Source organism: Triturus cristatus, chromosome 12 (assembly GCF_964204655.1).
Source record: "Triturus cristatus chromosome 12, aTriCri1.1, whole genome shotgun sequence".
NCBI classification, from domain to species: Eukaryota; Metazoa; Chordata; class Amphibia; order Caudata; family Salamandridae; genus Triturus; species Triturus cristatus.
The window spans coordinates 148,197,545-148,216,348 of NC_140595.1; positions in this window are offsets into that span (position 1 = coordinate 148,197,545).

Here is an 18,804-nt window from a genome sequence, read left to right on the forward strand (position 1 = left end):
AGGCAACCCACGATCGGAAATAGCAGCACGTGCTCCCCTAGAGGGGGGATCCCAACTATCCACAGAAGTCTAAAGAGGGGGAAGAGAACAGAGCGAGGACTGGGGGAACCCAATGCCCGGCAGCGGGGGAATGAGTCGGCTAAGGGGATGGGGCTGGCGAGGTATCAGGCAGCAACGGTGGTGCACAGATACCCCCGCGGTAGGCGTTCCAGGGGCCCCATACTTTCACCCATGTCCCAGGCTTACCCCTCGCCACATACACCACCTTTTCTCGAAACATGCACCAGTCCATGTGTTCTTTCCAGGCCGAGACCGTCGGGGGCCTCTGGGATCCCCACAGTTGAGCAATATCACGCTTGGCTATCATATATCCCAGAGTCACCCACCACGTCTGCGGCGCCGAGTAATCAGTCGGTTCCCACACATTCAACAGGCATCTCCTCGCTTCAGGCAACAGCGCCACATGCATAACCAGTCGCAGCACCTCATGTACACCACGCCAGAACCCTTCCACCTCCGGGCACTCCCACAAAATATGCAGAAAGGTCCCCAAAGCACCACACCCACGCTTACACAACCCATCTCCAGCATAGCCCATACGCAGAAGCTTTGGCCCCATCATGTAGACCCGGTGGAGTATCTTGAGCTGGACGAAGCGAAGACGAGCCGGTATGGCCACCTCCTTCGGGGAGGCCACCGCGGAGGTCCAGTCCTCGTCGTCCAACTCCAGCCCGTCGGCAACCCAAGCCGCACGAAGGGCAGTCAACAGGCCCGAGCGGTCGTTAATCAGCTTTTTGTATATCAGTGAGATCGTGCTGTCCGGGACGTGCCCATCCAGCATTCTATCCTCCAGGGGGTAATTTTCCGGGATGGAGGCAACGTCCGAGAAGACGGAGCCCAGCGCATGACGGACCTGCAAATACCGAAAGTATTCACTGCCCTGCAACTGAAATTCCGTCTGCAGCATATCGAACGTTTTAAATCCTCCCCTCGTCCAGAGATCCCCCACTTTACTGATACCTATTATGTCCCACCTCTCAAAGCCCTTAGAGGTCCACAGGGAACCTAACCGCTCAGACGCGTATAGTGGTGACGCCCGGGTCAAACGGTCCTTCCACCCCATAGCTGCATTGGCCGCGTGCCACACTTGCACCATGACACGCGTGGGGCCCGTCAGACGAGCGTCGGGCGCGCTAGAATAGAGCGCTCGATTGTAGTCGCCACCTGGCAGGAGCATCTTGTCCATTTCGAATGCCGGGTTTAAGGTGGGCCCGCATAGGCCATGGTTAATTGCAGCGAGCTGGGAGGCCCAATAGTACCGTTTAATATCCGGGAGGGCAATCCCCCCGTCATACCATGGGAGCGTCAACTTCGCCAGGGCAATACGCGGCCTCCCGTCCCAGAACAGGCGGCGTTGCAGACTCTCCACCTCACGGAAGTAGCGCGCCGGGACTAAGTCCATAGTGTTCTGCAAAGCGTACAGGAAACGTGGCAGAGACATCATCTTGAACAATGCCGCCCGGCCGAGCGGCGAAAGCGGCAGGCGCCGCCAGCGTGCGACATCTACCCGCAGGCGCTGGAGGGGAGGAAGCAGGTTCCGTTCATACCGGGCCTCCGGGTCCAGAGTAATGAAGACACCCAGGTACCGAAATCCCTGCGGGGCGATCTGGATCGGACAGCCCCGCGGGAGAATAGGAGCCTCCCCAGAGAGAACATACACGCACGATTTAGCCCAGTTGATGACGAGACCGGAGTTACGACCGAATGAATGTAAAACATCAACCAGCACTATAAGTGATTTACGTGGGGAGGCTAGGTACAGAAGGATGTCATCAGCGTATAGGGATACACGGTCCTCATACTCGGGGGTCCAACGGAGACCACGGATGGAAGGCTCCCACCGCAGCCACTCCGCCAGGGGCTCCAAGGCAAGCGCAAAAAGAAGCGGCGACAAGGGACAGCCCTGTCGCGTGCCCCGGCCCAGCTCAAACGGGGCCGATACTCTTCCGTTCACCACCACCTGCGCCAATGGGCCCGAATACAACAATTTGACCCAACTGATGAATCCTGGGCCAAATCCAAACTTCGCAAGCATCGCCCAGATGTATGGCCACTCAAGCGTGTCAAACGCCATGGTGGCGTCTAAGGACGCCAAAATGGCCGGTTCCCGTATAAATGGGACGCGCGCGAGCACCCCATGCAAACGCCACAGGTTAAGGGCTGTGTTGCGATGGGGAATAAAGCCGGACTGGTCCTGATGAACCAGATCTCCCACCACACCGACCAGCCGATTGGCCAGTACCTTGGCGAGAATTTTGGGCTCCGCATTCAGTAGTGAGATAGGCCGATAAGAAGTAACCCGGTCCCGAGGTCTCCCTTCCTTGTGGATCACCACGATTGTAGCCAGACGCTGGTCAAGCGGGAGGGAGCCCAGTGAGTGGGCCACCAGGAACATTGCGCGGAGGTGGGGCGCCAATGTATCCGGTCGCAACTTATACAACTCGATAGGGATACCATTCGGGCCCATGGCCTTGCCAGAAGCGACCGAGCGTATGGCGAGGGCGATTTCGTCGGAGGTGGGAGCGGCGTCCAGCGACACCCTGTCCTCCCCGGAAATGGACGGCAGCGCGATATCCCTGAGCAGGGCACGGAAATCCTCTTCAGAGCAAGAAGAGACCGGGGAATACACCTCGCGGAAATAATCCGCGAAACAGGAGACAATTTCTTCTGGCTCAGTTACACACACACCATTCGTTTTCTCAATCAGCGGGACCACACGATTCGCTCTCTCCTTTTTATCCAACCACGCTATCAGTTTACCAGCCTTATCACCCACATCATACAGTCGCCCCTGTTGCTCTCTACTAAGGCCCCTGGCCGCCTCCGTGACGAGGGCCCTATAAGCCGCTTGTTTGAGTTGGAGGACATGTAGTGCAGCATCCGTCACCCCATCTTCTAGATTACCCTCCAACTCAGCTATTTCAACCTCCACCCGGGTCACCTCCTCCCGCTCGCGCCTCCGGGCATTGGAAATAAGGGATAGGGCCTCCCCTCTGAGTACTGTTTTGAAGGCCTCCCACAGGGAGATAGGCGAAGGCACTGACCCCACATTCTCATCAAAATAGCGCTGGAGGGATTTAATCAAGTCAGCGCGAATGGTGGGGTCGCGCAGGTACCAGGAATTGATTGGGACCACCCTGCTCTCACCCCTCGGAAAGACATCGAAATGTAACAGGAGCGGGGAGTGGTCCGAGATACCCCGTGCCAAATGGCGCACCTCCCCCACCCTCCCGACATAGGCCGCCGGGACAAGGACATAATCAAGCCGTGAGAGACTACCATGGGCCCCCGAGTGGAAAGTGTACTGCAGCTGTGTGGGATGCTTTAAGCGCCAGCAGTCCACCAATCCCAGTGTATCCAAGAGGCCGGATAGCCACGCCTGTGCCCGGGGGAGGTCCCTAGGGGGGTGACGATCCACAGTCCCAGAAACCACCGCATTGAAATCCCCCCCCACCACCAGAAGCCCCCCCGGAAGGCCAAGGAGGAGGCGCCCCAGGTCTGCAAAGGTGGTCGACTGCAACCCCGGTGGGACGTACACTGACACAAAGACCACCACTTTGCCCTCCATTCTCCCCACCAAGACAGTGTAACGTCCCCTATCATCGTGGAGCACCTCATCAATTGATAACGAGAGCGAGTTCTTTACCATGATACCCACACCCCTTGAGCCTGACGTGAAGCCCGAGTGGGCCACGAGGCGGTAGCCACGCCGATTCATGGCACAGAAGGAATTGCCAATAAGGTGTGTCTCCTGCAGAAAGACTACATCGGGCGAGAGTCGCTTCAGAAACTGCAGGACCACACCTCGTTTGATCCTGTCCCCCAGTCCATTAACGTTCCAAGACAACAAAGTTAATTCCCTACCCCCATCATACACAGAAACCATCATTCGTCCCCCCAAGAGCACATTAGAACCAACACAAAAAAAAGTTTGCCTTGTGATAATAACGCACAACACCCCATCCCTGCCCACCCACCCCAACAGAACTCCCCCCTCCCTGCACCCCTGCATGAGCCCAGACAGCCCCCCCAATGTGCAGTGTGCCTGTCGCCCCATAGATAGTTAAACTAACTAGACCCCCAGAGGAGGAGGGAGAACCCCCAAGAGACCCCACACAACCTCCATAGGAGGGGAACTTAAGCGAACAGACGTATGGTCAAAAGTGGCATCATTTTTGTCCCGAGCAAGGCCTAATATTAGTCCCTCAGTCCTGATCCGGCGAGCCCTCTCCCCCCGCCGCTCCCCCCCGCCACCCCGATCCCGATCCCCAGACAGAGTATCCAGCCAGTCCCCGGCCGCTTCGGGACGATCAAAAAAGTGCGTGCGACCATCCACCTCCACTCGCAGCTTAGCTGGGAAAAGCATGGCGTATTTGAGGTTTAGGTCCCGAAGACGGCGTTTGACACCGAGGAAGCTCAGTCTCTGCTTCTGGACCGCTGGGGTGAAATCAGGATAAAAATTAATGTCCATATTGTCAAGTCTAATCGGTCCCTGTAGTCTGGAGGATTGCAGGATAGCGTCTCTGTCCCGAAAATTAAAAATCCGGGCAATGAGAGGTCTCGGAGTGGCTCCGACCTTAGGCCTTCCCCCGGGAACCCTGTGGGCCCTCTCCACAGCAAAGAATTTACTCAGCCCCCGTGGCTGGAGATGGGTAACAATCAGGTCTTCCACGAAAAGGTCCGCCGCCGCCTCCTCACGTCCCTCAGGCACCCCGATGATACGGATGTTGTTCCTCCGGGCCCGACTCTCGGAGTCCTCCAGGCGGCGATCCATCAGCGCACTCGCCCGGGCAAGCCGGCGCACCTCCGTTTGTAGGGCCGCTACATCTGTCGTAAGGCCCGATGCGGTGTGGGCCAAAGAATCGACTCGGTCGTTGGTCTTGGAGAGATCGGCCCTTACCAGGCCAACATCCACGAGGACCGAGTCGATCTTCTGCGCCAGTGTATCAAAACGCTGGCCCACCGAGGCCTTCATCTCGGCGATGGCGCCCATGACATCCCGCAGAGTCAGATCCGTGGGCAGATCGGGGGCATCAGTAGGGCCCTCAGGGGACCTGCGTGGCACCTCGGGAGATCCTTTCTGGAGGGTATATCGGTCCATGCTGTTGGACTGATGGGCTGCGCCACGCCGGGTCGATTTTATCTTTGCCCAGTCACCATCTTGTTTCGTGGCCATGGTCCCAGTCTCCCGGTCGCGCCAGCCACGTCGTGAAGGGCAGGCAGGCCGGTCCACGGGCTCCGGGGGGGTGCCACCCCAGATCTGCGGGGCGGATCACAGCCGGCGGGCAGCCAGGGTCCCCCGGCGAGGCCACACCAACACACAAAGCCCCGCGACCCAACCTCGCAGAGACAGCAAGGGGGGGTGCGAAAGCGAAAGTGAAAGTGCGGGGTACGCGAGTCACCAAGCCCTGCCCGCCGCTGTTGTTCACTTTGTCACTGGATCGCCCCACAGCGCAAATCCGGGGTTCGGCTAGGAGAAGGCCGCAAACCTCAATCGGTGCTAAAGCCGGTGTCCGAGGTCCGATTTGGAAGCGGAAAACGGGTGCCACCTCAGCTCAGGCTCACCAACACAGTCCCCTCATCTGGGACAGGATATGTTCAGGATAGTCATAGGAGGTCGCGGAGGTCCTCGGGAGCCTCGCACCTACGCGGCCATCTTGGTTGCGCGCTAGGCTCCTCCAGAGCTTCTATTATTAACGCGTAAGATATTTTTCGCAACAATGTTTAGGACACAATCTTTCTATCACACGATACTTCGGCCATGATATTCTGGTAGGTTACCCCATAATTGGCAGTTCCCTGCCGGCCTCCTTTTCTCCCTTTTTATTAGTCTTTTGCACTTGTTCCTGGTGTCCTCTTTTACTCCTTGTTTATTTCCTTATCATATGTTTGCGACCATCACTCTGCTTACTAGCGCCCATCATGTAACATCCATAAAATCTGTGCTTACATTATTTTTCACAAAACCAACTCCTGAGCCATATCAGCTTTCTTTGTTTTAAGGTCTGCAGGCCGTCCCTCTTTATTTGCATTCTTCTATTTGCTTCACACATCTCGTCCAGCCTCAGCACACTAACTTGACTACACAGTTATGACTGTGCTTGAGACATTCTGATGTCTTTTCTTTCTGTCTTTATGCATTTTGATTTGCACGTGCAATAACCTTAAATAAAAGATTTAAAAAACAGACATTCTAATTACAAGCCCCTTGCACTGCTGGTGCGTCACTTTTTTTGACGCACTGTCGGCGCAGTGTTCTGGCCCACCTTTGCAAGACCATGCAAGTGGCTTTTTTATGGCCTTGTAAATACGGCCCCTTTTCACCCATCACTTTGTGTGAAAAGTAACATGAGTGTTGCTGTCGATGTTTCCACAAACACCTATTGAATCCGCTGCATTCTCAGATTTACAACATGTCATAAACCTGGGAGTGCGTCAGAATTCTACGCCTCCCCAGGGGAGGCACAAGGAGGCGCAACGAGGAGAAATACTTTTATTTCCTCTTTCTATGCATGCTGCAGCACACATAGAGAGAGGAAAACACTATCAGTGATTGTTTTTGTGCAGGACGGTATCTCTTCCTGTACAAAAACAATCATCCGCCAACGTAGGCACCTTTGCACCACGCAAGGGTGCCTGTGTTGGCGCATGGCAGCCAATTGTACGGCAGGACATGGGAAAGCACAGGGAGGCATCATATTGTTGTAAATATGACACATTCCGTGCTTTTAAAATGACGCCTCTCACTGCAGCAAAATTGCTTGCGGCGCCGCACTGCGTTATTTTGTTGTAAATGAGGCCCTTTGTTTTCTATATTGATTTTCAGTTCAGTTCAGAAACCTTTATTTGATTTTAAATAAAATCATACAAAAGACATCATCCATTGAGGTATCCAATAGCATTCCAGGGAAGGTCATAAAGTGCCTGGCTTTCTTTTTACTCTGTGCACTTTATATGCAGTAGAAATACTGCGAAATAAAGATAATTGACTTACTGACTGACTGACTAATAAAGTGCATACATAATGTGCAGCTTAAAAGTGCGGAATACATTGGAGTAGATAGTAACAACACAAAAAACTGTAGAAAACGCCAACAGCAAACAATTCTGGTAACAAAACCCTGTAAGGGTCCGCTATGAACAGAATTTAAAAAGAAACTTGTGTAGGAAGTTAGCTGATGGTACAGACATAAAACATTAGATCAAAAAACGAATAGCCGGTTATCCTTCCATACATTTACATGCTTTGACCGCTCCTTTCAGAAGGGAACTGACTTTAAAGCACACCTAACTGCTTTAAAAAAGGTTTTAGAAATAGGTTAAAATACAGCCTAAAAAACGTATAAAAAAACATAAAATGTAATAAGGACTGGGGAGACGCAACACCACTAGGGCAATATTGCTATTTCAATTTGTCTTCCTGTTTATTTGTCAGTTTATCTGCAAATCCTGGTTTTACAAGAGACAGACGGCCCGATCAATATATCTAAGTAGAACAAATACTCCAGAAAAACATATCCAAGAAGTAGGTTTGCTAAATATCACCATGAGATCAAATCTTCGAACCAGGGCACAATCTAATGCAAACTTCTGCAAACCTCTGTACTACTCAGACAGGGGGGAGCCAGAAAGGATTTTTTAAAGGTCAAGCTCTATTTCAGCATGGATGCCACAGAAACAAACATCCTGGGACCGGTTTTGGGGTATCACCCCTCATCAGCAAGGCTAGCTTGAATCCAGTGGCCCAGCGAGAAAGAGACCCACGTCATGGCATACCCATCCCACTTAGGGCGAAAAGTGCTGCTGCAACAAATGATGGACGGAATGCCACAAAATCTAACATTTCCCCCCCAGTCAAGAGATCTGGGTTAAATCCATTGTTCTTTTGCTCACTACAACACCTCAGTTTGGACCCAGTCATATGCAAATCAGTCTTGACCTTGGTCCTCATGGAACAGTCCAGCCCGACTGCCAAGCCGGGTCCTCCCTGGACTGGAAACAAGCTTCCTGGGACCATGTTCGGGGTTTCAACCCTATCAGCCAGGCTAGCTTGAATTTAGTGGCACAACGAGCAGCGGACCCAATTTCTGGGCATATCCATCACACTTAGGTTGAAAAGTGCTGTGGCAATAAATGATGGATGGAATGATGAATAAATCAAACATTCACCCCCAGTCAAGAGATATGAGTTAAATCCATCATTCTTTTGCTCACTACGCCACCCCAGTTTGCAGCAGCACTTGATGTATATGGAAGCATACCACTGGGTGAATGCACATACCGACTACCACAAACAAACCTCAAGCTTAAAGTAAGCCAGATGACTATAGGCTGAAGACCTACGCTAGAAGGGCCCTATAGCAAGCAGTCTAGGCCTCCCCGGGGAAGAAACCTATTGACTGCATTAGATTTGAAGGCCTACGATAATCCTGTAAGATCTACTGCATCTTGTTTGACCACCTGCTGGAGACCAGTGACAGCTCATACTAGGTCATGGGAAATAAGTTGTCAGCCTCCTTAGGGAGGCATCCAATCTGCTGTCTCTAGGCCTGCAGAGTCTAGGGCACCCGGATTGCCCCCGTCTCACTTCTCCACCGCACAGCTTTACAACAGGGTAGATTCCCTGCTGTTGAAGGGCAGAGAAGTAGGCAGCACAATGCAAGTGGAGCCTGATTAGCCTAATCCATAGCACTCACTGCCGTTTAGATCCAGGCATGACAACTGGGCGCATCTCCATCAGCACAACGTCTCGACTGGATGAGGCCAGAGAACAGCTGAACTCCAATCCTCCTGATCATATCAAATAATCTACAACAGGTAAAAAGGTTGGAGCCACACCAAAGCAAAATGCTGTGTCTGCGACGGTGCTAGACACTATCCTCAAAGAGATCTCTACTCCAAGATGGTGGGCTTCAACTCCACTCTCCCTGGCCTTGCAACAGACATAAAACATATGTGCTCTGACTTTACATCAGTGCACAATTGACTAGACAGAGTGGACATCAAGATGGAGGATGTTAAAAGGCAAGTGACTCATCAACCAGTCTAAGGGCAGAAATCTGGTGCCTCATGCAGAAGGTCAGAGACCTAGAAGACTGTTCAGAAGATCAATGTAAGAGTGGCGTAAGTAAACAAAAACTCTGTGCTTTACAAATGCCAGGTTTAGCCATTGGCAAAGGAAGGTTGTGCAGAGAATTCACACTCTGCGGCACCCCCCCCCAAAAAATATAATGGCCTGCAGGTAAAGTAACTCAGAGAGACCCAATGATGAGGGACACTGCGCTCAAAAAGAGTGGAACCTAACAGTGAGGAAACACCTGGATGAAAACATTACAAAACTGATGGCAAAACACAAGGCTACTTTCAGACCATTATACAGCACCAGCTTCAGCTGGAGGAATTCACCCTCCATAACCCACTATACCAGCAAGACAGAAAATGCCTTGACAAAATTGAAATGTGCCATTATGAAATGCTTCAGCTACAACAGCAGGTTTCTCAGCTAGTGATACCTGCAGCACCTAATGGCTGGGGACACCTCCTCATGCACCCCGAAGTTACCACAGAGGCATTTCCATCTTATTAGGAGCCCTTTTAGAAAGCATCAGACACTATATTCAATCTAAGGCAGATACATTCTTCAAATCACTCCCTCTCTGCTTTTTCTCTCTCAGCAAAAATTAGAAAGCTTTTAGAGAGAGACATCTCATCTCAGAACTCACAACCTGCAACTCCCCAGCGAAAATCCAACCCTGAGTGAATTCTTTAAATGCCACAAACCCCAGATTATACTCATGCTCTACAAAGACTTCAGAGGCTGAGGAGTCCAGCTCACTTGGAGCTCTGTCTAGAAAAGCTATCATCATCCTAATTCCAAAGAAGGGAAAAGATCTGTTAGAGTGTGGATGTTACAGGCCTAAATCCCTCATAATTGTGGCATTACAATTTTTTGCCAAAATACTAGCGACCAGGCTAGGCAAAGTAATACTTTCCTTGATATATTCCTCCCCAGTTGGCTCTCTCCCAGGCCAATCATTCAGGAATCATATGAGGATACTATCACATCTGCTATCAGTATCCAGAGACTCGGACCAGGAAGCACTGAAAAAGGCTTTCGGCCAACTTAAAAGGCCCTATCGATTCAAAGTCCTGGAGAGGTTTCCATTGGGGCAACAGTTTATTAACAATGTTTGACGGCAGGATTATACACTAGAAGCACAACTAAGTTGTGGGGGCTTCCTCTCGCATTGCCTCCCCATAAGATGGGGCACGAAACACAGTTACCTTCTCTCATCACTTTTGTTGTGCCTTGCTGTAGCACCTTTGGCGCAGGCGCTTAGACCTTCTCACCACACCAGTGGTGTGACAGTGTAAACATCTATTGTGAAGATACTACTATATGCTGAAGACATACTCAAGACTGTCACCAATCCAATAGACTCATTACCTGTCCTCATAGAACATCTGAACTCCTTCTCTCAGTTCTGTGGGTATAAAGTGAACTGGAATAAATGCAAGGTGATGCCTACATCCTTAGTCCCCACTAGGGCCTGCATTGAGAGCTTCCACTTAATATGAGTTCCAAATGGGATGACGTATCTCAAGATCCTCCTCAACAGAAGTCTTCCAATATGGTAGAGGATAACCTAACCATTTTTTTTCACTGGGGACAGTTTTACAGCAGTGCTTCAATATCGCCCCCCAGAAACAATGCAGCAGTGGTAAGCAGTGGTACTTGCAACAAGAGCGTCTCAGTGCCCCCCCCCACAGGGTCAGTCAAGTGGAATTGCCAGGGCTGGTTTCCCTTCCCAGTCAGGCCGTGAATGGCCCTCTTGACTAAATCCCAAAATAACTTTGACAAGGTTCACCTTCCAGCAGTCCAGATGGTGCCAAGCCCAGGCGGGTAAAATGGTCATCCCCAGATACAACTACGTGTTTGGGATGCTCTCACTATTAATTCCCCAAAAGCTGCTAGTGCAAAAAGACACAGTCATTAAATCCTTCACTTGAGTGACCAACCATCCACAGTTGAAAATTAACAAACTGTATGCACACACTAAATTGGAGGTGTTCAGATAGCCGCATATGGCTTCTTACTATGCAGCACATCACCAGTCGCAGTTGGTGCACTGGCTTAACACTTACCTCAACCCTGTCTCTTAGGTCACCATGGAAAGTGATCTACTTCTATGCAACAGGAATCTTGGAGCCCTCTACAGACCCCATTCTCCTCCCCGCGAGAGGCAGATAATCCAGAAATTAAAGCCATGCAGACATTGTAAAACCATGCACACAGCCGTCTGGCTTTATACCACCGCTCCTATCTCAGACATACACCAACTGTGGCACTACGTCTGTAGTCGTCTGAGGGGGGATACCTATAACCTCCCACCTACCCTACCCGTTATTTTTTAGAGACCTGGGGTGGCTACAAAGGGGTGATATCCAGCTTGCATAACCAACTGGTCGAGCATCTCTTTTTAGCTCCCATAAAAGAACAAGTAAGAGTACACTTACAGCCTTGGTTACAATGGGAGTACACCCCGGAGGCCTGGACAGAACTCCTTGTCAACCACAACACAATGCTTCAAAAGGCCCAACTGAAATTTACATATTTTAATACTCTTCATAATTAGGATTGTCCCCCCCCCCGAAACTTCATGGGGCTGGCCTCTTACCGCACAATATCTGTTGGAGAGGCGGGGAGTGTGGTTGTAAGCTCCCAAATGTCCTCTGGCATTACGTGCCACTTACTCCTTATTGGACTAAATTAGGTACATGCCAGGTCATACCCTTGATGCACCTTGCCTTCCTTCATGATACGGTGGCCTGTACACTTCACAATACACACTACCAAAAATGTCTAGTGACAGCCCTGGCCGCGGCCAAGGTGTGCATATTACGCCATTAAAGAAAAACAACTCTCCCTGTCCTTTCGGTGTGGCTAATGAACCTGCTAGGGCTGCTGAGTGTGAGCGTATTATTTACAGAGTTAATGACCATATAACACTCTCTGAAGCAATATGGTAACCCTTTACCAAACCATCACCTGGATCAGGATGACTACCACCTGTAAGATATCACTAAGTCCTAGGGGTAAACACCTTCCCATCCATTGATGGGAATGCCTGCCCAAACCTACTTCACACCCCCACTATTCCTCTTCCTCTTGTCCCCTGAGGTGTCATAGTAAATACCCGCTAAACCACATTAGGAATGAGAAAAAAATCAGACGCTTGTATCAATAATTAGCATAGGGAGGAACCTTTTCCTTGGACCCCCTTATCTCCTGGAGGGAGGTCCCCCTGAGATGGCAAACATACTGTTAACACCTCCTCATTGACTGGGGCGAAATATACTACTCGCTAACGGCACCCCTTTGTGCTTGCCATAGTTGATTGTATCATACTGTGTGGGCTTCTCTGTTCATATGTTTGCATACTACTGCAGTTGGCATTGCAAATTGGACTGTAGAGATGTGTTACCTCTATCATACCCAGTAAAATCTTAATAAAGAATTGTATAGCAATAAAAATATGTGTACTGACCAGCAGGTGGAATTATTGATAGACAAAATATTCCATTCCATCGGCAGAATTTTGGCGACTCCGTGTTAATCTTGTAACATGGAATTTAAGCCAAATTCAGCCAATCACCAGGAGGCAGACTTTTTCTCACGTGCTCGCCAAAGCATTAAGTTGGAATCTCTGCCACGGAGAAGAACTGGAGAGCTGTGAGGAGGAGTATTGCCCCTTTGCTTTGTGTTGTGTAGGGTTGGTCTGCAGTTGCTGCTTCTGCCAAGGAAAGGCCAAAAACTGGAACTTTGCTGAGAACCTCCATGAAAAAGAATCTCTAAGGGCTGGGGTATTCTGGCCTCCTGTTCTGAAGTCTCAGGGACAAAAAGCTTCACCCCAGCTCCCCTGAAACCTATTGGTGAGAGTTTTGACCTGTCAGGGGGTGTCTATTCCAATTTTGAGCCTCTGGAGGTTATTCCTGCTGTTGAGAGCTGGAAGTAACGTGAAAGAAGCAAGAAAACCTGTCTCCGATGGCATCAGTGATGCCGCTGGGATGCCACAACCTGCACCAAGGCCAGTGGCACCGCTCATTAAGTGCACAACGCACTGCCCGGCCTGCACCGCAGCTCTGACGACCTTCAATGCCTGCAGTTATCGGCATTCCCAACACCAGCACTCGCATCAACTCTTCACCGCCAGCACCTGCATCCTGTTATCGCGGCACTGATAACCGCAGAGGCTGACTCCACAAACTCGCTGACTTTGCACCATCACCAAAACCGACGCCTCACCGCTGATGCAACCATCTTCCCCTGTCCTGGACTTGACATGTCATCTCCTCACAGACACGACGCCTAGCCTCCCTCATGGCAACCGGCAAGCCGGCCTTGACCTCGGCAGGGATGCCTCACCTCCACAACACATGCATCGCCATACACTTTGTTTGCAAGGTACTGTTTGTTTGGAGGCCCATCTGACTCCGTGCCCGATGCTGTACTCCTCGCGGTCGGCGCTGTACTTTGGATTTGTTGCTGTCACGACATCGCAATAGCCCCAGGTGGAGCTATTTGTTTTCTACAAGTTTTTTGGGGGAAATAACAGTTTTTTTTTTTTGTAAACAAATTTTATTCGTCAAAGACACGTCATGCGAAGCTCCGTGACCCAGAGACTTCAGCCATATCAGAAGACAACATACCAGCTTTGACATTTTCCTCATGAGATATCGTGTGTAAATTACAAAAGAGACATGCAGAACCAATGCAGTCCCCTCCCTTAAAAAAACATAACACCACCCCCCACCCCCCTCCCCCACCCATCGCACTGTCCATCCAGTCAAGGCAGCAGATCTATGCTCAACCACTATTTTGTGCCGTCCATGACCCATACCCCCCAAGCTCGGCTGCGCCCGGCACTCCAGTGTGCCATGCCTCTGTAGGGCTGGAAGGAGACGGTCCACCCCCCACCCAACTATTCCTCCAACATGGGCTCTAAATCTAGTCCCCTGTAGTCTGCCCAGCGCTTCCATATTTTATAATGTTTACGGGGGCAGCCCCGCGCCACATAGATGGGGGCCTCCAATCCCATACAAAAATCGAGACCGGTCTTCCAGACAGATATGGACGGTGCAACTGGCGCCTTCCACGCCCTCGCTATATCCCTTTTAGCTAGCGTAAAACCCAGGAGCATCAGATGGCGCTTATAGACATTGCCCCCTATATCCTCCATCACATGCAAGAGCACCAGTTTGGGGGACCGTGGGAGATCCCACCCCAGCACTTCCGACAGACAGGTCAAGACCCCCCGCCAGAACCTAGTTAACGCAGGACAGTCCCATATCGTGTGGAGCAGCGTCCCCTCAGCAGTCAGGCAGCGGAGGCAATGCGGAGAGGCCACCAGGCCCGCCTTATACAGCCTAACTCGAGTGAAATAGACTCTGTGCAAATACTTAAACTGGATGAGCCGAAGGCTCACAGCAACAGCCGCCCCGCGTGGCGAGGCCAGAGCCTCTGTCCAGTCCTCCTCCTCCAGCTGACCCACATCCCCCTCCCAAACCTCTCGGAGGTGCTGCAACGACGGGGAGCAGTGAGTTACCAGGGACTGATATATTCTCGAAATCTTGTGGTCTCGTAGGTCCCCCATGAACACCTTCGCCTCAATTGGACTAAAATCGTCCAACACCTCAAGCCCCACCAGACTTGGGGAAAGAGCATGTCGGAACTGCAGGTATTTAAAGAATTGGGTACGCGGCATTTGAAAGTCCTTCTGAAGCTCCTGGAAGGATTTCAGAATGGGCCCCTTCATAACGTCACCCAGGGTGGAAATCCCTATCGCATCCCAGTCCCGAAAACCGGGGAGGGCCGCCAGCTGCGGCAGACCCCCATTTCCCCAGAGCGGAGTCTCCCCCGTAAGGCGATTCCACCACCCCGTCCTCCGCAGCGCCTGCCTCCAAATCTGAAAGACCAGTTGCGTCACACTAGGTAGTAGCCGTCGCAGCGGAGCGGAATAGAGGAGGGTGTGGAGCGAGTGATCACCCATTAGGCGGCGTTCAAGGCTATATGCCGGATCCGACCTGTCGCCATACCACCATTCATTCAGGACCAGCAGGTGGGATGCCATATAGTAGGAGAGAATATCTGAGGTGGCAAGTCCCCCACAATATGTTGACTTAAAACATGTACGCAGCGCCACCCGCACTACCCCTCCACCCCAAAGGAACTGACCCAGTACTGCGTTGACTTGGCGGAACCAGCCCCCGGGAATAGGATAGGGATGATTCTGCAGTTGGTAAAGCAACCGAGGCAGGGCCACCATTTTGAAGATGGCCGAGCGGCCATATATGGAGAGGGGCATGTGAGACCAAACACGAACATCCTCCCGCACTCTGTTCCACACAGGCACCAGATTGCCCTCCCACGAGGTCAACCGAACGTCGGACAGGAGTACTCCCAAGTATTTCAACCCTCCACTCGCCACCTGAACCGCAGACGCCCAAGCACCCGGACCCGCCCCGCTCCCCAGGACCCAAAGAGTAGATTTGCGCTCATTCATACGCAGGCCCGTAGTCTCCCCGAACACCTGCATAATGCGTAGCAACCGCGGGCCAGTCCTATCTAGTTGTGTAAGAAAGAATAACACATCGTCGGCGTAGAGGGCAATACGATCTGACAGGCCATCCGCCCACTCAAACCCCGATACTTGCGCGTCAACCCGCACCCACGCCGCCAGGGGCTCCATCGCCAGAGCGAACAAATAGGGTGACAGAGGACACCCCTGTCTAGTGCCACGACCAAGAGGGAAGACAGCGGAGACAGAGCCCGCCACTCTCACGGATGCGGTAATGTCTGTGTAAAGTAGAGACACGTAGGAGAGAAAACGAGGCCCTAGGTTCAGTCGGCGCAGGAGGGCAAACAGATACGTCCAGTCGAATGCCCGATCCATATCCGCCAGTAATAATGCCGCATGGACCCCCACACGACCCGCAGCACCTATGGCCACATGCGCCCTGCGTATATTATGGCGGGTCGCCCGCTGAGGCATAAAGCCGGCCTGGTCGGGGTGTATAAGAGACGAGATGTGAGGACGGAGACGATTAGCAAGTGCTTTTGCCAGGACCTTGGCCTCCACGTTGAGAAGGGAAATGGGGCGATAAGAGGCATGATGCTCAGGGGGTCGGCCGGGTTTATGAAATACCACAACCTCCGCATGTCGCCAATCCCTGGGCAGGCTGCCCGCCTCCCTGGCCTCCTCCACCACTCTGCAAAAGTGAGGGCCCAGCTGTTGGAAGTATCTTTTAAAAAACTCATTTGGGAATCCGTTAGGACCCGGTGCCTTACCAGACTGCAACTCCTGAAGAGCGGAAGTTAATTCGTCCGCAGTGAACGGACGGTCGAGCTCCGCGCTCGCGTCATCTGTCAAAATCTTAGGTGGAAGATCATCCAAGAACCGGTCAATAGCCTCAGCCGGCAAACATTCTCGTGGCGCATAGAGCTCCGCATAGTAGTCCGCGAAGCTCTCAGCAATAGCCAGCGGGTCTGATAACGGCAATCCCCCAGGTCCCGCCACCCCCGGGAGAACAAGGGGCCGTGTCGCCCCCTGGCACAATCTATGCAGGAGTTTACTGGATTTGTCCCCCCACTGGTAAATTCTGCTGCGGGTCGCCAACCACGCCTGCCGGGCCTCATCCAGCAAAAGAGAGGAGAGCTCCCGCTGCGCCTGCAGCAGCTGACGGCGGGCCTGTCGTCCCTCCGGGCCTCCACTGCGCGCCTCCAGGTCCAAAATCTTCGCCTCCGCCCGCACGAGCGTGTCCCTACGGGCCCTACGTGCCGAGGCACAGTAGGAAATATCAACCCCGCGGAGCGTGGGCTTCATTGCCTCCCACAGGGACGCCGCCGTCGACACCGTCCCCAAATTGCGCTGCAGATACTGCTCTACCGCGTCCCCCATATGCGCCCTATATTGCGCTTGTTGGAGGTTCCAAACAGAAAGACGCCAACGGAAGGGACCTTGTTTGGGGCCGACATGCAGCGTCACCGCTACTGCCGAGTGGTCCGAAAGCCCTCGGGGGAGTATGTCCGCCGCCACTACCCTGCCTGCGTCGTCCCGAGACACGAAATAACTGTTTTTAAGTGCAATTCTACTACCTGTATGTTGGGTTTTTGTTGTTTTCGTCTTGTTGAGTTTAGATAAAGATATTTCCTAAACTGGTGTGGTGTCCATTTGTGTTGTTATCACTGTATTACTGTGTGTTTTGTGTACAAATACTTTACACATTGCCTTTGGGATAAACCTGTGTCCTCGTGCGAAGCTACCAAGGGGGTGAGCAGGAATTCTCTAAAGGTTGTATCCCCCTTACCCTGACTAGAAGCAAGGCTCCCTACTTATACAAAGGTACCTACCTCTGCCAATTAGAGACCCCCATTTCTAACAACTGTGTTTCTGATGATGAAGCTGGCACCATCATCACAAACACCATTAAAAACAATGCAAAAAAATGTAGCTTGTTGGGTAGCACAACTGGGAATGTCTGTTGGATTTCCAGTTACCCCCACCTCTAAATGAGGTCTCGTAAGAATTCCAGAGCCTTTGATTTTTGAAGTAGTAGTAGCAGTCCATAGCTGAGGACACTGCCAGCCAAATGATTTTTCTTCTCAATGTGTTGTGGTGTTGATATAAAGTTAAGGATTTCTATATGGGTTTAGCTGTCTTATGAGTTGGATTTAGAGATGATGGAGGAGCATTTCAGCAGTGCCAGCATGTGGTGATAGGGGTCTTCTCTAAACGGTTTGGGGTTGGAGGGATGGAAGCCGACGAGTGTGATGTTTGGTCAGTGGGAGATTGGCTGTTGATTAGTGGGGCATGAGTAAGTGTTTTAAAAAATCAAAATCAGATCAAGTAAATTACGAGAGTGGCCAGAGAGAAATTGAGTGAATGGGAGTCTGTTGATGATTGTTGGATTGATGCTGAGCTCTCCAAGAATGATTGATGGGAATTGTGATTTAAAACTTCAAGATAATCATCAGATTTGATGCTTCCTGGTGGGTGGTTTAGAACAAGTCAGAGTAGGAGCCGACTCGAGGGAAGAAGGCTAGTATTGCGGTGGGTGCAGTTGTGAGTGACTTATTGATTAGGAGACCACCCCTTCCTCTTTTATGATTGACCTGTGGCATGATCGAGACTGAAGCAATTTTGGTATGAAGGACATCCCTTGTGGAAAATTGCTTTTTCCCTACTTAGATGCAGATTTCCCAAATTGTACTTTGGTACTGAAATCTCGTTGTCGGAATATCACCTGGCATGAATATTGTGTACAACATCTACACTATTGGGATTATATTTTTGTAAACTATATTTAGGTCACTATATTTATGTCAGATGATATTTCTGTATACATATTCTGACAAACAACTCAAATTGTGGACGAGGTAAAAGAAAAAAACTGGTTATGGGCACAACCTGTGCAGAACTTTGCTTCTACACATATTAACCATTTGCACAACACTCTAAACCAGTGCCTTGGTCTCCTGGAAGCGCAGATCTGGTGTTGTCCAGGGAATATATACGACCACCAGTGTTGTCACTGCTGAACTTGCACTTCTACAGAATCAATGCAGAAAGGACCTGGTCTCAGGGCCTGGGCACTCGGTGTGTGGCAGCATTGGGCTGGCTCAAATATGTTTGGGGCCCACCTGTAATTCCACAGAGGTTTATGTAATGCAGTGATGGCATGGTG